The following is a 25,871-nucleotide window of genomic DNA, read 5'->3' as shown; positions in this document are numbered from 1 at the left end:
TAAATTGGGTTTTCTTTGAAAAAGAAAAAAATTAGATAGATGCAATACATATTAAACACGTATGCAAAAATATAGTGAATGTAATACAAATAAAACTCTACCTTTGGTGAAATACAATTTAAAAGTCTATTGTATAAAGCTGTAACAATTCTAAATTCTATTCATCGGATAACTTTAACAAATATGCAGTATGTATGCAAAATATATATTAGATCATAGAGTTGGTTCCATTGCAGAATAACGTGGTAAATTGTTTCTCGGGAATTTTGAGACAAATTAAGACGTTAGATAAATTTTTAGAAGTAAATAGTTTCCGTATTTTAATATTATAGATTTTATAATTATTGTACAGTAAATTGTTTTAAACTAAATAGTTTTAATAAATAAATTATTTGTTTTCTATCAATCAAAGCAATAAATAATAAATAATAATACAAAGTTAAAAAATGTGTACAGAAAGTTTTAGATAAACTTTTTATGAAAACAGTGATATTTACCTATGAAACTATTTCATTATTAACGTCTTATAAATCATTAATTTATTTTTATGATACAGAAATAAAATTAAGAATGCTGTGAAATATGTGCGTCTATATGCGTTTAATTAATTTAATATCCCAAAAATATAATAAACTTTTTTAAACATTTTATAAACATTGATTTCTAGTAATTAAATCAATACACACTGAAATTATATGTTAATATCAAACCTCAAAAATATAAAATTTTGCTAAACATATATTTAATTTTCTCTTAAAAAATTTAATATTGACAGTAAGTTACGACTTATCAAACACTAAACATTTTAACTATTATTTATTTTATATTTTCTTTAAAAAAAAATTGTTTGTAACTATTACAATGGAGTTTTGCTTTTTTGCTTTAAAATCTTAATTAATTATGTTGTATAAGTTATACACAAAGTTTGTAAATTTCACTTGGTAGTTGATTTTGAGTTGTTGAAGTATTTGTGCGCACTATACTTGAATACAGAATGAGCAGCTTTATAGCAATTCGTAGTAATACTTGGATCTACAACAAAGGATGATTTTGAAAAATTATAAACACAACGGTGTCTTTTTCAAAGAAATATATCAGTAAAAATAAAACTAGCATTTGAACGATATAAGCTTGATGTTTCATGTTTAAGGGTTTGAGCTAACAAGAAAAGTGGTCTTTATTGGCTAAATGGAGATGGTAGAAATACTTGATTCTTTTCTCTTACCTATTCGTGGAGTTAGTGAAAACATGACTGTAATACTGATGATGGTTTTTAAATTTTTTTCTATGTTATAAGAATAGCAAGTGAAAAGCAATAATAACTTTAAGAATTCAAAAAGAATATTACATGGTATGTATATATAGGTTCTCAAAAATGAAATGTCTGAACTCTATATGCTATTTTATTGAAGTTGACTAAGTTAGAAATCATAAATTTTAATCATTATTTAGAATAATTATTATTTATACCATATATTATTACTAACTTTAATATTGGACATAGATTAAATATTTACAAACTTCTTTTTCTTTTTTTTCTTTTTTCAAAACAGTATGTAAAACTTTATCAATATTATAATCAGTCGTACCATTTCAGGTTTTAATCAAAATGAAACAGGAACAAATAGACAAATCTTTTGATCAGCCCATATAACATAAAAATAGTTTGAAAGATACTTTATATTTATATATTTATGTCAATTAAATTTCCATCTTACATAATTATTAATGTATTTTCATAAGCGAAAATGACTGATTCTATTATAAAATAAGCTAAATAAATGTATATAGTGTAAGCTTAATTAAAATGAAAACATTTAAAATTATGAAAGACTGAAAAAATTGAACTACACTATTAAACAAAAATGTTAAAATTTAATTGAAAATTTTCAAATTAATAAACAATAAAAAAAAGTATTTTAGATATTATAGATAAATTTAAAAGTAGATATTTTGTTTTTAGAAGTTTTACAATGTTTGTCGATAAATTTTATTGTTTGAATGAAAGACATATTTTAGAATTAACGTTATAGATAAATAATTATTTATAATTTTAAATACCATAAAAATAAATTTAAAAAGTAAAAAGTTGTTTGAGTTTAATTAAATTGATCATTTAAGTGTTTTTATCATCATATATAATATTATATTTAATTTCATAAAATCAGTATGATGTAATAAAAAAAATATTCATTACTAATTTGTAAAATAATATAGTGTGTTATATGAATAATACACAACATCAATTATGTATAATTTATAATTAAATATAAAAAATAAATACTGAATAATAAATTATAAATTAAATTATTTATTCAAAACTATGTAAAAATAATATAAAATTAAAATCGTTTCAATAATTTTAAATTAAAAATATCCAAATTTAAATTAAGCCTTTTATGCAAGTTTAACAAAAGAACAGTAATTTCGTTATCTAATTAAATAAGTGTAATTAATGCATTATCTACATATATAAAATTAATATTTTATAATTGTTCAAAAATCATTGTTTAAATACTGAATGATTTATTGATAATAATTAATAGAAATAATATAAAATAGGATAATATAATAATATTATCAGGCTTTGGTCCAGATATGTGTACTAAGGTGCTATAGCACTCCATTTGGATTGTTATTTCTGGAGAATATACTCTACATAACATGTATTTTTCAGTAGAGTTGGGGCATTTCTAAACAAAATTGAATCCAAAAAAAAAACAATTTTTTTCCCAAAACATTACCGACAATTGATAACTAGATAAGATAGTAAAAAAAAAATATTGATTTAAATGAACGGTCTACTTTTTACAATTATATAGTGTTATCATAATTTATATGATCTTAAATCTAAATCAGTTCTGTGTTTTTATTTATTAATTTCTTATGTTGGTGTTTATACTTATAAATTTTAAAATAATAATTTGTTATACAAATTTATTATGGAACAAAATAAAAGTTTAGGGATAGAAGTTAAAATTTCTGTATACATTAATTTGTATGATACTGAGATTATAATAAAATCTGCAAATTGTTTTGAAAATCTTTATAATTGAGGGTTCAGATTTAGAATTTAAAGTAAAAATAATTTTTTGGAAAAATAAACGGACTGAAATTTAAAATATTCCTCAACTTGAATTTTAGGCATTAGAACACTACAAATAATCTTCCACAACATCAAAAAACTTCTGCAAATGTTTACTATGTTACAAGTTTCTACAGCTACAGCTAAGCAATCTTTTTCAATCTTATTAGGTAGTTGAAAACTTACTTACGGTCTTTTATACCTAAATTACATTTAAATAGCTTGGCCATAATAAATAAACTCAGAGAGATAGATAAAAATAAAGTTATTGACTTTTTCACTTGAAAAAAAAAAGTAATAATGGAGTTAGAATCAAGATTGGTCAAAATGACGAAAAAAAATTTGATATATTTTTTTTTTTTTATTGTTGTTAATTATAACGGATATATGTGATCAAATTTAAATTTTTTGTTGAATATTTTTTTTTCATTATTATTGCATAGTAGAATTTTTTTTTAATGAAGTAATTTGTTTATAAAGTTACCGCCTTTTGATTATTAAGCACATTAATTATGAGAACTAAAAAATTCTTACCATCAAGGTTAAATTTACAGTATACTATACCTTAACTTTGTACCCCCATAAAAAAATTCTGAAATATATATTTTTTTTAATATAAACTATACGTAAATTAAGCATATTAAAATCAAAACCTTAGAGTAAAAGAATTATATTTGCTAAACTATGTCATTTTTAAAGTTATATAATATAAGTGCAATTTATTCAATTATTCAAACTGAACTAACAGCCAAATGTCTATTCAATAATATATACTGATATAAGACTTAAAAATATATCAGCATTATCATTAAATTAGTTTTAAATACCTTTTGATTAAAACTTTAAGTCTGGGTTTTGAAGGTAACAAAATTTACATAAAATAAAACAAATACACTAAACTTTAACATTTTAAAATATCATAAAAAAAAAACACGAACATAAAACAATTATAATGTATGTCTATTTAAACAAAAACATTCCCAAATATAAATATTTTAAAATAATATATTAATATCAAAGGAATGGCTATGTTTACCTTAGCAGCCGTAATAAAGTCTATATTTATTTGAATGAAATTTAATTTATTACTTTCACTTTCATAAATTATAAAATAAAACAAAAATAATGAATCCAAACATTATATACATATCTACCTTTTTTATGAAAACATTGAACATGAACCTATACATTTTACCATAAATATCATTATTATTTGGTATTTGTTTATAACATTTTTGGGAAATTTATAATGGATTTATTATTTTAATTATGCAAACTTTGAACATCATTTCAATCTAATTTCCGGTCAATTTCATATGGTGCATAAAGTATTTGTTTCAAATTCTTCGCTCACTATGTATTAACAAACTATAGAATTGTTATTTTGTAATCGACTGATAATAGTAAAGTACCGTTTTTTTTATATTAACCTTATAAGTTGTAGTTTAAATAGTTTCAAATTATAATAACTGCTTATATTTTTATCTAATTATAAAATATTTTATTTTTTTTTTTTTAATATAATATACTAAAACCTAGGTTATTTTTATAAATATTTTTCGTTAAAAAGAGTATGATTTTTTTTGTATTGTAATTATTAATTTTTTTATGGTCCCAGAATTTTGTGTAATTCATTGAGTATAGTGTTTTCTTTTCTTTATGTAATATATTATATATTCTGATAAAAGGTTTATTGTTAATTTTGATCCACGAAATAAACATAAAAAAGAAAAATTATATATAGCTATAAAATCAACGAGGTTTTCAGAGTTTATCTAATTTATAATATTGTTAGTAACTTTTGAATGTTTAAAATTATTGTTATTTATTTCATAATAAAAAATTTCTAGAATTATAATTTATAGTAAATTGCATAAAATACTTTTTAACTATTCATTGTATAGTAATAAATAACTATGAATTTATAGTTGGCTAAAAATTTCTTTTATAATAATTCAAAAATACTCGCAATTAATTTAACATATCAAGTTTCCAAAATAGTTTTTCGCAAGAATAAAAATTTCATTTCCGAAACTCATCATGATATATTTAAATAATGTTATAAGCTTTTAGTTCTATTTAAAAATAACAACTAAAAACTATATTATACATAAATATTTTTTTTATATTATTTAAAATTTTAACAATCCCATTTTCACAATGCATTAAAATGTGATACCTTTATGAATATAATTCAATATACATTAAACATATTTTATAAATTTTCAACAAATTTAATTTTTGAATTCATTATGGATTGAAATACAAAATGAGTTAAATATTGTTCAATAATACATTTTTACACTCACACATTTCATTAGTGAGGCACATTTGAGTATGAATCTAAAGTCAACATTGAAAAAAATGATAATAATATGTTTGCAAATACTTGTCTTTTTTGTAATTGAATATTTAATATTTTGTATATGTTGGTATATTGTTATCCATTTACAATCGTATAATATATAAAATTCTTACACTAGGATATTGTAAGTGTACATTCTAGGTATATATATACAGCTGTTGTTGTCTAATTTATTGTTGTAGTATTTATAATCATAATGAAATTACGATTTTAAAATTATTTAAACGTAAATACAAATAATGATAACACGGCGTTCTGGATATGCAATTTGGGTACACTACAGTCGTGGGATCTGTTTCTCCAGCATTTTGTAAAGAATTGACATATTAAATAATGCACGATGTAAATAAGAAAAAAAATTAATTATATAAATAACTATGTATTTATAAACTGTTCTAAATATTATTTTAATTGCAATAGCCACTATCAATTACACACAATTTTTTTCGTATTCTTAGAATTGAAGATAATTTGAAATCTTAGTTATTATTGTATTTTAAAAGTAAGTAATACTAGTAATACTATAGCTAGAACATTCTTATATTACTTATTTAGTATTATACATATGATTTCAAAGTACTTATAATTAATCATGGTATAGAAAAATCATTAAATAAAGGTTTCATTATTTTCTCAGCAAAAAATTATAATATAATTAAATATAATAGTGAAATATCAAAGATAAAAACGCTTTATTTATTTATAAAATATGTTTCATATTTATCAATATTTTACATATCTAAGATAATACTAAAATTTTAAGTAACTCTATCATGATATTATTTAAAGAACAAATCTAAAAATATGATTTTTTCAACCGAAACGTTAATGCTAATGTAAGATTATTTATAACTTTATTGATTACTATAGTATTTATATAAATATTTAAACCTTATGGTACGGTCATTTTCAGACTAAAAAAATCCTAAACTATTTTTTAGTGGACATGAACATTATATCACGCGATGCATAAATTATGTATATGTATTTTAATTTTGATAAGTTTTACTTCCTTTATACGTAATTTATTTATCTACTATGTTAAAATATATTTTCAACTGTGTTATAAGCTACTATTTACTTTAATGATATTCAAATTTACAAAAAAAAAGTATAGTCATATGATATTCTGTATTCTTTTTTTCTTTTTTTTTCTTTTGGGGGGGGGGGGGGGGATAAGGCATATTTTTCTAAAATATAAATACAGAAAATTTATATTTTATTAACATATATAATTAAACAATAAAATAATAGTGGCTTATAAGTGTTAAAATAGATTGAATAAAACTTGGATATGTTATTAATTATTGTAAGTCGTTATATTTTGAAAAAATTATATATCAATATCAGGAAATCCTCTTTCCAACGCCCTAATATATGATTAGTTTAAATTTAAAATCAATAATAAAGTAAATTAATGTGCTTAAAAATTAATTCTTTAAATTTATAAGAATTTATGTGTACGTATAGTGATTACTTAAGTTTTATATATTATATATTTTCTTATTTATTACCAGTATTTAAAAAAAAATATTTTCTCAATTTATTTTTTTTTATTTGAAGGTAGTTAGATAATGTTACAAATTATTCGTGTAAGATTTATGGTAATTATAAATTGTGTTTACCAGAAAAATTTATATCTTTATTGTGTCTTAATTTTTTAACATTTTGTATTTTTACTCTATTCAAAAAAGTAAGAGATAATTTTTTCAATGTTACATTTAATTTAAATTAATTTTTGTGAAATGTATAACTCATATTTTTATAGAAATCAAACAAATGACAATGAAATAATGTTATTATATTATAATTTAACATGAACATTTTTAAACTCTCATTTTTTTTTTTTAATTTGTGACTTTGCTTGAAATATGAAATACTTAGTATGCATCTCATGATTTATACTGTTATTATATTATTATAATGTGACATAATGATAAAATATTTTTATATTCGTGTTCTCTATAATGTTACTTATTCAAAAGAATGATCTTGAAATTTTATTGTTTTGAAAAACACTACTATATAAAGGTCTACAATGTAATCATTAATAATGAACAAAAGGCTTATAATTTATTATATATTTTAATCAATTTAAAAAAAATTATAAACCACAAAACAGCATAAAATAATTTAAAAATAAATATAAAAGTTAAGTGTTTGAACTGTAATTTTAAAGAAAATTGTAATAAATCTATTTTATTGATGGTGATATCAAAATGAAATAGACAAATCATTATTCGACAAACATATTTGAAATATTATAGTAAATATATAGCATATATAGTCTATAACTGATTCCTAATCAACTTTAGAAGTTTTGGCTGTGTAGTTAATTACCCGATTATTTTGAAAAAATCCTAAAATAAAGCATCAGACAATTGCCGTTAACATTTAAACGTTCAAGAATTTTGGGAAACATATTTTTTTTTTTGACTAATGAAAGCATACTGTTTTGTAAAATTAGAAGATAAAAATGGCTGTCAAAAATTTTACTGTGACGTAGAAATGTAAGTAGAAAAAAACATTAACTTGCACTATAAGTCACAAGAAAATGAAAAAGTGTAGTTTTTCAGACATTATTGAATAATATACCAAAACACAATTCATTTAAAACAGATCTTTGTACTGAAATGGTATCTATAAACATTTCTTTTCCTAAGCTGAAAAAGCCAATTTCCATCATTTTCTTTAAAAATATTCCAAAAAAATCAATAATATCAAATATGAAAGAACTTTGTGAGCGATTTTTATAATAATATAATATATACTCTAAGAGCTTACTTTGAGAATAAAAAATTGTGAGTGAGTGTAAATGAAACTTTGGACATAGAAGACCGATATGTTGCTCCATCAAAATTTTTTTATTGAATACTGTCATTTTAGAAAAATTAAAAAATATTACTATACCTAAATTATTTGACAAATATATGTGTTTTTTAAAGTCAAAAGGTATTCAAATTTCCTTAAAATTCAGCCATTTACATGCAAAGGCGGGGAAAAATATCAAGGCACTATACTTAAAAATGGAATAAGTTATATGATTAGCACATATCCTTCACAGAACAACTGAAGAAAAACGTAAAAATTTTCCAAAAATATATGTTTTATTATCAAACGTAAAAAAGATTTGTTAAGAATGCTCGTCACAAGTATTGAAATTTATAGAAGTGACACTACAGATAACAATACCCCTTCAACTAATTCTAACTAGGTTTTTAGAAGCTATATATTATTGTAAAAATTATCGATTGGTTATACCTATTGTGATAGAGTATGAAAAAATAAACCTTTTACAATTTAAAATGCTTAAAAATTGACAAGCAATATTAATTAAGAATTGGACTTTACATTTATCAAACAATTAATAGACATTTTTCAGTTAATATTATTAAACTAGAAACATTTAGATTATCATTGGATCATTAATATTATTGCTCAAATTTAAAATCAATTTTAAACAGATAACAGCAATATCGGAAAATCCGTTAAAAAAAAAAATGATACTATAGTTGAAAAAAATATGAGATAATAAACAATAAAATTATTTCTAATATTTTGGAAGAAAATGCAATTTACGATATAATACAATATTTAAAAATTAATTATTGTCAACATGGATCTTATGAAGTTAACACCTTTGATTTAAATTGAGGAGAAACTACATTTCTCAATACATAAAATAATATTGATCGATAATCTTCGAAGATCTATAGTTGAAAATATTAAACACCATTTTATTATCCAGTGCTACAAGCAACACTAGGCATAAATATAATAAACGTATCCATTTATGTTGTATATTAATTTTTTGAAAATATTTATAGGGTAGAAAGAATATAAGAGAAGAAGAATATTTATTTATCATTAAAAATGTACATAACAATTTTTTTTTAAATGTTTAAGACATTTTCTTGGTTTTAGAGCAATTCAATGTACACCTTTTTTTTTTTTTACTAATAAGATAGAACCAATAAAAATATAAAGCATTAAAATGTAAATAAAAAAATATAAAGTTACTGGCTTTTGTCGTTCATCAAGTAAGTAATATAATATATGAGATATTCAAATTTTTATAATTAAATTATTAATCATACCAAATAAAACCAAACACAAACTTTAAATTATGAAGTATAAATTATAATATTTTTGAAGTACATTTAATCTAAATGTATTCTTGAGATATATAAATATTTTATAACAAGATAAATAACTTAAAAACTTAAATAACTTGCATACTCATGTATCATTTCTTGGAAACCTAAATTAATTAATTAAGTTTATTTATTATTAATAAGTAATTCAAATGTAATGTATTTCAAATTAAATTTAACTATAAACTGACAGATTTACAATATCAATAGAATACTATAGAATCTTAACATTTTAATCATTATTCTCTGCACTAAAAGTGGCTTAAAAAGACAAGAATATAAGATTATTTTCATAGTATTTCTTATTTATTATAATATGCTTATTTTTATATAATATCTATACATAGTTTAAATATAAATAACATTACTTGTCATCCATTTATATTATTAATGTTATAATAATTCTTATTTCATTAAACTAGGATTATAATATATTATGTTTTAATAAGTTTCTGATAACTATTAATTTTATCATATTGTGTAAATTTTAGAAAAGTTCATTTTAATAGTTAATGGATAAATTAAAAATTGAAAAAAATAGGGACATTTTAGTTTTATAATTTTTTTTTTTTTTTATGTCTACATAATATGCTATTAAATTTTGTATTAATACTGAGACTGACTTAGAATATCAAATTTGATCTAATTGATTCATCAAAGAATTAATTTTCATAGCCATCTACAATAGCAAACCTAGAAACAAAAATATTTGCGCAATACCATATTTATTTAATTTTTTTTTTTTTTTTAATAAGTAAATCCGAAAGATATAATTAAAGATACTTTCAACAAATGTATAAAAATAGCAATAAAAATGTATCTATTCAAATTCAATTTTCAAGTTATTTAGTATTTATAATTATTTTGATAAAATGCTATTTTATTTATCTTAAAAGCTTGGAAATAATTTATGAGGCTTCTCATTACTCATACGTATAACTAGTGCCTCATAACAATTCCAAAATATCAAAATAATTAAAAATTTAATTTAAATTTTTTTTTAAATTATAAAATGTACAAATCATTATTTCGTAGATGAAAAATCACATCTAATGAATGCTAATTGAATTAGAGTTTAGCTTCATAATTCTTTTTAAGTTAATAACGATAATAATTACATATTTATATAGTATTACAATACATAAAATTATATAATACATACTATATATATTTATTTATTAATTTTTTTTTTTATCAAAAATCAATTCAACCTACTGATTTAGTGCTAGAAAAATAAATAACCAACTTTTATATAAATATATAATAAAATAACTTGAGAAATAGAATCTTACACATCATCTTCACTCAAAGTCATTTTCGTTACAATGATTTATCACATCTAACACATTCATTATAGTGACATACACTTAAAACCTACCATAGCTAGTGACCAGTTTTCTTTTTTTAATAGTTTTTAGAATTCATTTATAAGTATTATAAAAATATTGTTATAATATAGACTTGTTCTATTATACAATGTTACTTAAGAGTGACCTAAATATACGTGGAACATTAAAAACAGAATTGTCCTTTTTGACCACCATGTCCCTTTGTCCCGACATACTTCGAAAGAGATGCTTTTTATCCCGTTTTCAGAAGATGATCTCGTTAAATAAACATTGTAACATGAATATCGTTTAATAAAATAAATATAAACTAAAATAATTTAGTTCAAATGTATTCTATAATATTACGTACATGGAAATTCAAATGACAATGCAATATTGTATGGACGACCTAATTTATTACGGACACAGTCAATGGTCCTATCTGACAGATCTTTCATTTTATTATAATTATTATTTTTTTTAAAAACAACAAAAATAAAAACAAACTTTATAGGTATATTCATTAATATTGTAAAATTACATTAAAATACAATTTATAAATATTATTAAAAACAATTGCGTGATATTTTTTTTAATTTAAAATAATACAACTATATGATTATAAGAGAATTTATATCATTATTATGTATATAAAAAAAGTAATAAAACATATTTTTATCTGAATTAATATTAACACGTTATATTGTAATAATTTTTCATGTAATTTAAATTTAAATTATAGATTCTATTTGATAGATTTCGAAGATCTTATCTACTATTTATTTCTATATTAACACTTGAAATTCAGCATTTTGTTTTTATTTATCATAAGTAATTAATTTTTTTTTTTTTTTTTAACTCTGAAAAAATAATTGAGAACTATATGATAGACAAACATCGAATTTGGTCATTTTAAAAGGAGAGTAATTCACATCCAAGTGAGTGGTTTCAAACATTCGAAAAAGCAAATTTTTTCATGCGTGCATCTTATCACAAGAAATCAAGATAATTGTTACTAATGTACACGTACTATTTAATGTAGCGTAAGTAATTTATTAACGTGTATAAAATAAATAATTCATCTCGTCTATATCCGTCACCATGTATATGAAAAGTAAGTCAGGTGGTATAAGTTTATGAATCGATATCACAATGATAAAATCAAATAATTATTATATTCAATGTTTTCTATAGGTATATTATTAGTCACGTTTTAAAAATATATTTTCTCAATCAGAAGACAAAATGAAACATTAATATGGATTATAATGTTAAAATAATTGTATTTTACATTTTTAAACAAAACCAAACCTTCTTTTCAATATAAACATAATTTGATTTATAACAAGTATAAATAAAATTGTAAAAGTCTTAAACTTTTTTTTTTCAAAATTTAAGTTATAGCACTCTGTATGCCACTCATATTCTTGTTAGAGATTTGACCTTTGAGTCAATTGTATTACAAAGTTTTAGCATGTTCCAATTCCCTTAAATTTATTATTAAATAAATCATATAAAATTGTAATATCTAATTACAAGAGATGCATTGGTTAGATAACTTAATACTCTTGTTTAATGAATATTCCACACAATCAAGTGATATTTTTGTTATATTTTACATCATACACAAACAAATATATAACCAAAATAATTACCGTAGGACGTATATAATATTAAGACTGTTTTATAGTACACTATTTAAATAGTGAGCCTACAATTAAAATAGCGCAAAGAACAATAATATTCAAATAAAAAAATTGCTCTATGTCGTATTAAAATAGATAAAATATTATACAGTGACAAATTAAATTTAAATAGAATTTAAATTACAAACATAAATATAAAGTAGAAGCTTGTACTTTTGTATTGTGCAAATTTAATTAATCTACAAAATTATAGATCTTAAATAATTTTAGATGTACAAACAACTTTATTATTACTTATTAGTGAATATATGATAATTATTAATTATATTTTGACGACTAAGCATAATAGAATTCGGCACGTAATGATAACAACTATAAAGTATATGCATATAATAAATACATATATACTATATATATATTAAAATTTATTCAATAACTAAGTAATACTTAATATTTATTTTATTTTCATTTACTGGTATAAATTAATTTACTATAATATCGTAATAGTGACTCTAAAAACTTACAACAAGAATAACTATAATAATTTTTGAAAAGTAATAATTAATAAAATTCTAGTATAATATAATTTTTTTTTTTTTTTAGTAAATAATACATAAAAATAAAAAATATGAGTAATAATTAACGTATAAAAATTGAAAAATATTATTAACAAAGTAAAATAAAATTAATAACATAGAATATAATATATTCTCACAGTCCGGCTTCGAACGCCATCATGTGCGCACGTTAACCGTATATCCGTCGCTCTCTTATCTTATCGCGGTTTCAACAGCAAGTTTGCCAGGGCCATAATACACGCTATTATGTCGTCTCAATCGAACAATAAATGTAAAGACAACAAGAATAAAAGACATCATTCTACATCTTCTCTCTCTCCAAAGGTCGTAGAGAAAAAATCCAAAGTCTTCGCTAGTCCAAATCGGTTCTCAGTCCTCGCTAACACTGATGAAGCCGATGTGAACCCATGTTCGAAAACCGCCAATACACACAACAGTCTCGTCTCAACGAAACCACCGCCCGTCTACATTAAAAATGTGAACAATTTTTCCGACCTCATCTCCATCCTGCTGACTATATTAGAGTCTTCTGAATTTATATGTAAGTCTACGCCCTCTTATACTATCATCTACACTCATTTCCGGGAACATTACAACTCTCTAGTAGAACTCCTCGACGAAAATGACTATTGCTTTCATACCTTCCAGCCAATTGCTATTCGTCCGCTTCGAGTGGTCATCCGTAATATCCACCCGACCACCTCTCACGAGGACATCTCTGCTAGTCTTGCAGAATTGGGACATAGTGTTACTAATATACATAATATCAAACGTTTTTCGGATAAAGCACCGCTGCCACTTTTTTTCGTCGATATTAAAAAAGCCACAAATAACTTGGACATATACAAAATTGAGTTCCTTCTTAACACTAAAATCACAGTTGAAAAACCACGGACTCCTAAAAGTCCACCACAGTGCACTAATTGCCAATCTTACGGTCATACTCATAAATACTGTTTTCATTACCCACGTTATGTTAAATGTGGAGAAGAACACACCTCAGAGTCCTGTACCAAGTCACGCGACGTTCCAGCCAAATGCGCTCTATGTAATGGCAATCACACCACTAACTATAAAGGTTGCCCTGAAAATAAAAAGTTTAAACACATCAAGCCCTCATTTAGTCGAAATAATATTCCAACTCCTTCATCTAAAAATAATACTCCAAAAGCCATCTTTTGTACTCCCTCCACCCAGCCATCATATGCTCATGTCACTTCCTCCGGTTTAAGTCATTCTCAATTTGGCTCAAATATTGAAACATTACTAACCTCACTTATCTCCGAAATCTCCAATATTATTAAACCACTCCTTTCCCTTCTCACCTCACTATTAAATAAATCCTAAATATAATAATCTAATATTTTCTCATATACCTAATTCTATACCATTTTATATTGTTAAATTTTATCTTCTAATTAAATTTACAGTGACGACAAGTTATTATTATATTACTCACGCACCATTATATTACTCTTATCTATTTCTTTGATTCATTGTACTTTCTTAATTATCTGTCTATTTTTGTTTTTATTAATTTCGAATATTTAATTTTTAAAATTGTTGATTTTCTGCTACATAACTTTAATTGTTATATATACGTATTATTGTAATTGTTGAAACTAATGGTTTTCACCAAGTTTCTAATAAAAAATAAAAAAAAAAAAAATATATTCTATGTATACGTATTATATATAAATATTTATGATATTATAATAGGTAAACAATTTTTATAAGTTTGAAACACAATATAAAATAAAATACTTGAAAAAAATGTATCTTTCCCCTTGGTTAATTTTTTTTTAATTGCTTAAATTTTTTTTTTCCTTCCAAAGACTAACAGTATCAACTAGATCTATTTGATGCTACTATAAACATCCATGAAAGTTGAAAATCCGGTCATATTTTTTTCCACTGTAAAATATATTATCTGACACAAAAAAAAATAAATACATATTATTATATTATTATTTGTTACTCGGCTTACGATTAAATATACAGAGTTATCGAACAAAATTTTTGCATGTGTAATAATCAAAAATTAAAGTCTTTTATAAATAACCTTTCATACATAAATTTATCTACAAAAGCATAAAATGTATTTTTATTTTTTAATAAGTATTATTATTTTCAATTAAATCTTATTTAATGGTATGATATATTATGTTATAAGTTAAATAGGTGTAATATTAATAATTTTTACATCATTATTTACATCAAAAAATAAACAATTTAATATAATTTATGTTTTCAATTAATATCGAACAATAATATGCACCATTCATATTATATTGTACCTTTACTGAAGTATTATGTTAATAAGTTACTACTCAATTGAATATTTTAACAAAATATTAACTTAATTGTTGAGCTGTAATAGTTTTTACAAGTAGCTAATAAAAAATAATGTACAACTTGTATACCTACATAATTATACGTACCTAAAAGCTAAAAATAATTTTTGTATTGTAGTGAGTATAGACAGAATTAAAATAATGACCATATAATACCAAACTTTTACTACAATTATTTTGAAATGGAATAATAATGGACAGATCAAAAGGTTATTTTTAAATAATGTATGTAAACTACAAACGATTTAACAGTGTAAAAAATATTTGCTTAACTAATTTAAATTAATCTAAAAAAAAAAAAAAAATAATAATACATAAAAACATGATTATATCGTATAATAAAATTACATTTTTAAAATAATTATAAAATAAACGCAATACCTACATTCAAAAGACAAATCATAACTATTTTTATTCATCTGTAACTTCATTGATTTTTATTTTGAAATATTAAAGAAATATATTTACTATGGCTAATTGATACTTTTGCTAAACATAATGGCAATATCTAAAAAAAAAATATTATTTTATATCATATATATTTATAAACTATACCATAAGTAGAAAATAATTTACATTATTTTAACAGTAAAAATAATTTTTCTCAACTAATAGGTGTATAGTAGGTACCAATTTGTTCAAGTTTATTGTTATAATAAATCTTTGTCTATTCATTCCACTTGGGATTATGGTTTCCTACATATATAATGTTTATAATATAAATGTATCTTAAGCTTTACTAAAAACCACTGTCTTTTATTTTGTTTTGTTTTGTTTTTTTTAAACAAAGTACATAATATATATTTTAAAACATATACGTTAAAAAATGTATAAACAAGTAATCTAATGACCTAGTTTTGGGTAAAGTATGTTTCAGAATTTAATCATAAGTCATAATTTACTTTTATATAGATAATGTAAATAAATATCATTTAAAAATTAATTTGGATGCAAATAAAATTTATATAATAATAATAATAATAATAAATTATTTCAAAATTAGTCCCTTTTTATATACTTCCAAGCATATAAAAAATTATTTATCAATAAGCTTTTTTTTTTCTTTTTGAATCATATGAAAAATAAATATAATTATTAAGCTATGAACTGAAAAGATCTATCAATATCTTAAAAAAGGATTACATTACACAATATTTTATAAATTAATAAAATCACAGTCAATAGCTAAATGTAAAAATTTTAAAAATGTATCCAATTAAAAAATAGTCAGGTTATTTAATAGAAAAAAGTACTAAAATTCAAGAATATTCTGCAGTATACTTTGCATAAAATAGTATGAAATCTAAATAATATATTTATATATTAATTTTAATAATTTTAATATATATTATAAAAAAATTTTAATACGAATACAATCATGGTAAATTACAGATACTAATCATTATATATTATTATCTATTATTATTTTACAATTATTAGGTACTATTATTTATACTAGTATAAATGTAATAATAGTGACATATAGTACCAAAGCGTATGATTCAAGTCAAGTCATCATATTATTATGTAAATTATATGTACCATTAAATTTAACAGATGTGATTGTTGAAGAAACTACTAACTTTAAAAATGAAAGATCCTCAGTTTTTTTAATATGATAATTAATTCGAGTTTAAATCACAACCATGTGCCAATAAGAACGTTTACTAAAGTAGGAAACGAAAGATTGCTCAATTTTTAGTCTGTTTTGCATCTCTGTTAATTTCTTTCCGATTTCTTATTTAATTAAATTATCATTTCTGTGTAATTAAATTTAAGTAAAATGACAACTCAAAATATAAAGTCAACATAAATTATAAAAAGTCGTAAAATATACATACAAAATTCAAATAAAGTTCATGTTTAAATGTTGAAAGAAACGAATTCGATACTGACGTGGATCGTTTTAAAAGTGACAAAGTGAATATACACATATAAACATAAGGTAGTATTTTACAACTATTGATCCTTGTTTGAAAAATTATGATAACATATAAATCAAAATAACGTGATGATTATCATTACAGTAGAAGTAATGATACATTTTTGATCACGAGTATTCAATTTCTCAGGCTTTATCAGTATGTTTTAATATGAGTAATATCTTGAACGGTAGTCTTTTAAATCGCGGTTAAAGGTTGTGGTCCACGCAGTTTATACGGTACATTGGAAAGCGAGTAACAAAGATAATTTCCTTTGTCTGTCAGTCAGTCTGAAAAAATGAAAAGTCGTTAACAGTATTCTTGTCCACATCTGACATGCCTATACCTTAAATACGTCGTCTACAAGTGCATATTATATTGTTAGTCTACGGACGACGATATTCCGAAAGAACGAGTGTTGTACGTATTACTTATATTATTTTCGAGAAGGTATCATCATGTCTGGTCTATAGTGATGCATCTTCCGTTTCATAAGGATTATACCAGCCACGAGCGAAACGTCAAATTAACTATTAAGCTACTTCACATCGTATCGCCCATATTATTCACAGATTCCTGACGATGGAAGATAGTTGTATCAAATAACTAATATGCATATGCTTCAACTATTTTAATAACTGATGTATATACATATATACAGACACTATAGGTGGGGTAATGATAGATAATAAACATATTGACATTTAAATACATAATTTGTGTTACCATTATTAAAGACAGGAGGACAAGGTTTTTTTTAATCTGATTAATTAACTATGTCTCTTACTACTAAATGCACATATTAACCAAAAGTTATAATCATTAACTAGCTCAACAACTAATCACATGAAAAAAAAAAAAAAAAAAAAAATGAAAAAAATAACCTTTGATATTATTCATAAATTAACAATTATGAAGGTATTATACTGGTAAATTAATAACTTGTAGTAACTACATCCATTGGTAACTGAAATATTTTTTTTTTTTCAAATCAAACATAAATATTTGATTTAATATATAAAATAAATAACTAAAAGCTATGATATTATTAAATATATAGTTATAATTATGTTATCATTAATATGATTTTTTACGTAGCATACATAAATAACAAAATTTACATTGAAGTAGGTTCACTCAATAATTTTGACTAAGGAATGCACATGCGTGTGTCCGAAACGCACACATATACAACATAGAAATTTAAACATATTTTAAACATAACAAACCAATTTATCTAGTAGTGAGTTGCAAGTATATTAGAAAAAACATATAATCATTGGTTTTTAATCATCTTAATAAAAACAAATACAAATCATTGTCATCAAAATTAAGATATTATTATGTTTTTATTACTTAACTTGTGGGATAGCACAACATGTAGTTTCTTTTTCGAGCCATCACAAACAATATTATAATATTCTCAATTCGGTTTCGATTAACCATCACCAGTTCGTTATTCTGGTCGGGTTAACATAACCCTTACAGTAGTATAGCGTAAAATATGTAAATAGGTATTTCAGTGCACCTGCAGTTAAGCGTCGTGTGTAAACAAAGTCGCTCATAATGTAGCCCGCGGTGTGATTCATAAAGTTTCGCTGGTAAACGAAACTATAATAATATTATAGCACATCGTATACTCATGGACCATGGTACTGGTTACCGTATTTTGCGCCGTTCCGTGCCATATACGATATTGATTTCGATTTCGTTCAGTCGTATCGTTTGAAATCGATTTTACAACTTAGAAACCCGCAAGCCACATCCCCTCACCAGTGTACAGTGTAGTTGTGCAATAATATGTAACAATATAATAATCTCAAGTTGAAATAAATGATGAAAATTCATCGTCAACGACCTATTCGATTTAAGCGCATATCATCTAATGAAAACAAAAGCTGATTAAAATAATGGTTATTATTATGCCATAAAAATATTCTAATCATCTGGTAATATTATATTTTACATTATTTCCATAAACGTATCACATCTACGTTTACGTTTGATGTACTAACCAATAGTTGTAAAATATAGTGTTGGCGTGACACAACGGTAACTATAAAATTATTTTGATGATATTTCAGATTTTATCATAAATATAATAATATTTAGTTTTGACGTTTTATCAAAATTTTGTCTTTTAAAATTAAATTATTTCCAATAATTCCTGTAACATAACTAATTTTTAACTAGTTACTGACTTTTTTAAACTACACCATAAATTTTGTTGACGAGTTACTGATCTTTAAAAATATTTACGCATCTAGAATTAAAGATGATAATTGCGGCATTAAATTGTAAATAATAAAATTTTAAATTGGTAATAAGTACCTAGTTAATATTATAGATAAATATATATTACATAATTACACAAATATTGTATTTCGTTGTTAAACTAGCATGATATAATATACGTATTAATAATATATACGCTGAAAATTAAGAAAAGTTTACTATATATAAATAAAAGTAGAACATGAAAACTGATATCATATTAACTAGATACTTGTTTATTATCCAAATATGTATAAGCTATAGCTATTAAGGTTTATGACTATTTTATGAAAAGATAAAAGTTTCAACGATAATTAATTACAAAGTTAATCCACAATTCGATTATCCAATGAGACTATTCAATGGAATAATAATACCATTTTTTAACTTTTAAAGCATAATAATACCTAAGTATGTATATAAGAAACTTTACCTATAAACAGTATGACAATATTTATCCAGATTTTAGTTAATCTTTAGATATTTATTTTTTTGGAATGTTGTATTTTATGGTATTTGTTATTGTGTATATACTAACGACCTATTAAAGAAAGAATTGTGTAATTACTAATGATTAATCTTAAAGTCGAAAATGTTTATTTATAAAATGTATGGTAATATATTATTAAGTAATATTTCATGTGAACGTCAAAATGAATAATAAACATAGTACAATAGTATTGACAAAAACAGCTAGAATTATTTTTAATTATATGCATAGAAATTTATATATTAATAATTTTTTGAGTAACGTCAGTGTTACAAAAATGTTTTGTAGATGTAAAAATAAATTTTAAATTAAAAATAAATATAGATTTTAATTATTTCCTTCCAGTGATTTTTTTCAATATTTTTATTTCTACTAAGAAAAAAAAATTATGTTTTTTTTAATAATAATTTAGGATATAGTTATTGATTGAAGAATAAAATATAATTTCATCATTTTATATACTTATTAACATAAAAAAATCACATTACTCTTCATTTATAAAATCATAATACTCTTTTTATCTAATAAATAACAAGAATAAATTATTTTTACCTATTCTTTTAAAAGAAAATAAATAGATTTAAATACATTTTTGTGGATATTGGATTGGTTAATTTTTAGGCATAACTACAAAGATAACTACAAGATTAACCAATCAGTCCCCTCAGAAATTGTGTAATGTGTATTATAAAAATCACTAGCATACAATTTAATCAAATCAATGAGTATGACCTATAAGTTACTTATAAGTAATATTGCTTTAATGCAATATTAAATTTGAAACATCGATCTTGAATTAAAAGTAAGTAAGTTATAAATAAAAGAGACAAAAAAAATATATATTTATTTATTTATGTAGGACTGGTTATTAATAAATCATCGTATTATAAATGTCATTCAATTTAATCAGTTTATGTATCATACATTAATGTAATGTGTTCTATATAGAATAATATTATAAAAAAAACTGCTAAAGATATGTTATATTTTATAATCTTTAAATTAACTGTGTAGTACAATTTTAAAAATGTATTCTTTAGTAATTATATTTCTAAAAAATGATACGATTATATTTTAAGAATCAACAAATCAATAACAAAAATATGTAATACTATAGGGTTTTAAAATGCAGTGATTATAATATTTATAAGGATTGTATTAATGAACAGTTAATAGGTTAAAATAAATATTTGCACGATGATTTTATGTCTATAAAATAAATCATGAAGATTGCCAGCGGTATAAGTTTGAGTCTCCGAAGAGCAACTATTTTTTTTTTAAGTACAGATATTACTCCCACATTGGAGTGGATTCGAGTTATTTTAAAACATATTTTATATTTCAATATGTTATTAAAATATCGCTAAAGACATATTTCCTAAAGTATATTATAATAAAATAAATTATTCCTTTAAAGGTTGGTTAAAAATATGTATGTCTACTCTTCACTATGAATAGATCCAACCGTAACACATATACGTAAGACCAAGGACTAAGGAGTTTAGATATTTAAAAAAATAAAAATTTTGTCAAGACGTTTGAACAAAACACGGTTTAATTATTATTAATATGTTTTTTAAGTAACACAAAAGACAAATTGTCAATGGAAAGTAATGGACAAAAATGTTTTAAATGAATCCAATTGCAATATTATACTCTTCGTCCGCCATCTAAGGAATTTCTTTCAAATTCTATTGTATACAACATTATATCGTTGTTATGAATTCGAACAACAAGAGTTAATAAAAAAACTTTGTTGATAAAGACTGCTCACTTTTTCGTTTTTATTGTACTGTATCTGAAAAGGTTCTCATAATCTCTGTGATAATTGTCACGATATTATATTATATTCCCTTCCCCCCCTGTTATTTTTGTCTTTATCACAACTCCCGACAGAATCGCGTCCGAAAATCCGCCCGACGACCGTCATGATATTAAATTAGTATATAATTTATTGAAGCCCCCTTGTTCGAGACAACAATAATACGACGACAACGTTTTATTTGCGTCATCGTCGCGTCGTTCGGCCGATAAAAATACGACTCCCCCTCTACCAACCACAACTAAAAATACTACACAGCCACTGCCGCCAAAGGCCTATGATTTTTGTGATTTGCCTACGTCTAACGTGATTGTGTCTCATCGTCACTCACCTGCGTTGTCGATGCGAGACAGAGACGCTTCGCGTGTGCCTATATCACACTGTCGCGACGAACGGACGGGCGGCAGTTCAAGCCCTCGACATAATAATAATTACACCGGTGATGTGTTATCGTCGTCGTCGTCGTCGGTCACCCGCACAAACTCCGTCGGCGAAGATTCCTAACACTGCACAGTACCGCGCTCGGTCGCCGACGACTGGCCGCGGCCAAAGCGCGATCGGCGGACCACAGTGATCCGCTGTCAGACACTCGGACACGCGTCGCCCGCGCACGCACCGAACGATATTCCTGTACGGTGAACGGTGACGAACAACTGTCGTCGGACGCGGTAATAATAATTTATTGTTCGACCCTCTTGCCCCGAAGACGGACCCGAGGAAAATCTCGGGGGCGGCGGCGGCGGTTTCGGATTAAACCGTTTTTAGGAAACACGAGACGAGAGTCGGCGAAGGTTATATTAAAAAAAAAAAAAAAGAAAATACGAGACGACGACGCCGTATCCGAACCCGAAATCGACGCGATCCGCGGCGGCGGAGAGCGAAAGCCGTGCGCGCGTGCCAGAGGACGATATTCACTCTGGTTTTCAACGGTCGCGCGAATTGCGCCAAAGCCCCGCGCGGTTGCCCGGCGTGTCGTGGGCGCGACGCAAGCGTGAACGCGACCGCCGCGCGAGAAACGGCGGTGGCGTAGTCGTGTGTCGTGGCCGTGTGCGACGGCCGGCGCGATATCGCTTATTAGCGAAACGATTTGTGACGATAACGTTATCATAGTGTTATTTTTTTAGTTTTTATTTATTTTTTTTTTTTTTTTTTTATTAATTATTATCGTTATTATTATGCATCGCACCACTGCAGCGTTCTATTGTAATAATATGTCACAACGGTTATAAAGGTTTGAATTGTATAGCGCCTGTACTCGTGCGCAATATTATAATAATACTGTACGTGCACGCCGTGTACGCAGTGATCCGATTTTAGATGGCTGTAAGCTACACGTCAATGTTATACCGATAATAGCCGTAGGTATGAAAAAATAAAAAATAAACGGTTTTTTTTTTTTTCGTATTATTATTAACATGTTTGAAGAGTAAATAAGTACACTATATAGATTTCCAAGAAAAAAAAATACATGTTTTTGTTATCGTGGTGTTTGAGTTTTTATGGTACCCACATTTCGACATTTTTAGAAAAATATATTCTGTCTGATACTCCTGATAGAGCCATTTAAATAAAAATGGTAATTTATATATTTTAATTAAAAAACCAAAAAACACAATTTTACTAAAAAAAAAAAAAAAACAACAACAAAAAACAATTAAACATTAAATAATACACGTCCAGTAAATATGCAAATGTAAATGTTTTTGTAGAAATATAATGTTAAATGAATACTTCATTAGTTACTTCTAGTTGAACAACTATTTAAGAACATTTTTTTTTTCAAAATTTGAATTATAGAAACACTCGAACCGTGTATAGAAATCACTGTGCATATTAAACTAATACGTGCGCAATATATTGAATGTGATTTCCATGTCACGGATATTTCATTTTCATATCACAGTAGGTATATGCTACGCTATAATATTATATTCAAGGTAAGATCAATAAAGTCTTGTGTCTAGTGGTAATTTCAATATAGGGGTAATGACACAAAGTAAATCTTACCAGGACGGTTGTACTTTAAATAAAATAGAAGTACAAGTTTTGAGTTTATATAAATTTAAAAATCAATTAAAAAATACCCCCTATATATGTATTTGTTTAAAAGAGGTAGTAGCTACATTTTACATAACCACGAAGAGAAAGCGTCCAAATTCATAACTTGAGAATAGAGATGAGATCGACGATCCGCCAGTCATTTCGGTTTCAACACAAGTCAAGTATCATACATATTTTTTTTTCGTTTCCTGCGGTTGTTTTAAGGCATTACTCATGAGGGATCAAAAAAGATTTTTTTATCAGTGGCTATGTTTTTATCGGAAAATATAGAGTTTTATGAAAAACTTCTGTAGAACACCGTGCGTAAATAACATCTTAAGTATAGCTATAACAATTAAATATATTATTATACTGGTTGTATGCATGATATTTGTCGAAAAAACGAGATTTCTCATATTCTCCTTGCTTGTTACCCTTTTTAAAAATATTTAAAATATTACATAATTTGTATTTCTTTTTATTCAAAACAACATAGTTCTTATAAGTAACTATTATTTAGATAAGGTATAAATATGACTTTGAAAGAAATAATTAAAATGCTCAGTGTGCAATTAAAGGTAGTATATCAGTAGCTATATACTCAATGTTTCAATTATTATGTTTTTCCTAGGTATGTAATGGTCTATTAATTATTGTTAACTTTAATATTATGACAGCTAGTTTCAAAATATCAAGCAAAATATAATATATTTTATAATCTGATGTATGTTTATGAAGTCATAAATAAATAAAATAAAATTCAATGGTTAAGATATACTTTCGAATTACTTAATTACTCAGTATTCTTAAAAAATGAATATAATTGTGTTATCAGTTGGAAAACACTTTCTCAAAAGTCAATATGTATCAATTACTTATTTTAATAATACTGTGTATATTTTATACCTATACTAGAACAATTTTGATGTCAATAAATGGACAGATGTTAAAATCTGAACCGCGGAGAAAAAAACTGGATCACCAAAAATATTTAACATTCTGGCTTCATACATAAACATTCATTTTTTAGATTCTTCTATATTTCATAGAAACGGTACTTTTAAATTCTAAGTTGATGATAAAATGCTTATGTTTTCAAAAATAGGTGTGATTTTGGACGTTAAATTTTATCTAGTTTGTATTTTGAATTAGTCAAATTTAAAATTTTCAGTGTTTATTTTCATAATCGGGAAAAACAAACAAAAAATTAAGAAAAACAAGAGATTTTTCTACAATCTCAGTTTTTAACAACACTGATTTCGTTTCAAATAAATAAAAACCATAAATACTTAAAATGTTTACCAAATATTTATATTATCATTTTCTATTTATACTAAAATTTTCGATTATTTTTGAGCTATTTTTATGTATTTGAAATTTAAATTTTTTCTTACAAATGTCAATATTTATATATTTGTAAGATAGTTATTTTAACTCAAACAATTTTTAATATTTCAAAACTAAAATTAATAATAGATACTTGCAATTTTTACCGAATATTATTAGATTATCATTTTCTTTATACGATAAAATTTTCAAAATATTTTAACCCTCATAACTCTTTTTGAGTTATTTGTAGGCATGAGGAACATTAAATTTAAGTGTTTTTTTTTATACATTTTGATAAAAAATTATTCACCAAATAAAAATTCTTGAAAATTTAATACGAAATCCCATAAAAGTTTTTCTATACGCATTTGAATTTAGGATTTCGTCAAACCACAAATAATAAAACTATTTAATAGCTAACTACTCAGCGCGTATTTACATATTTTATCTACCTATCCTTAAATATTGTATACAATTTTTTCTG

At 24.0% G+C, this 25,871-nt stretch overlaps 1 protein-coding gene across 1 annotated transcript in view; it reads right to left on the bottom strand.

Annotated features, from left to right (window-relative positions):
* LOC112595971 overlaps nt 1–22,802 on the bottom strand; it is a 229,069-nt gene extending 206,267 nt beyond the window's left edge. Inside the window, exon 1 of the mRNA XM_025341395.1 lies at nt 22,350–22,802. The gene's annotated coding sequence lies outside the window, so the exon portion shown is untranslated. The remainder of the gene's footprint in view (nt 1–22,349) is intronic.
* Nucleotides 22,803–25,871: the final 3,069 nt, after the last annotated feature.

The sequence above is a fragment of the Melanaphis sacchari genome, unplaced genomic scaffold, assembly GCF_002803265.2.
Source record: "Melanaphis sacchari strain LSU unplaced genomic scaffold, SCAv2.0 Contig2_pilon_pilon, whole genome shotgun sequence".
Taxonomy (NCBI): domain Eukaryota; kingdom Metazoa; phylum Arthropoda; class Insecta; order Hemiptera; family Aphididae; genus Melanaphis; species Melanaphis sacchari.
This window is presented reverse-complemented; position numbering and strand designations above follow the sequence as displayed.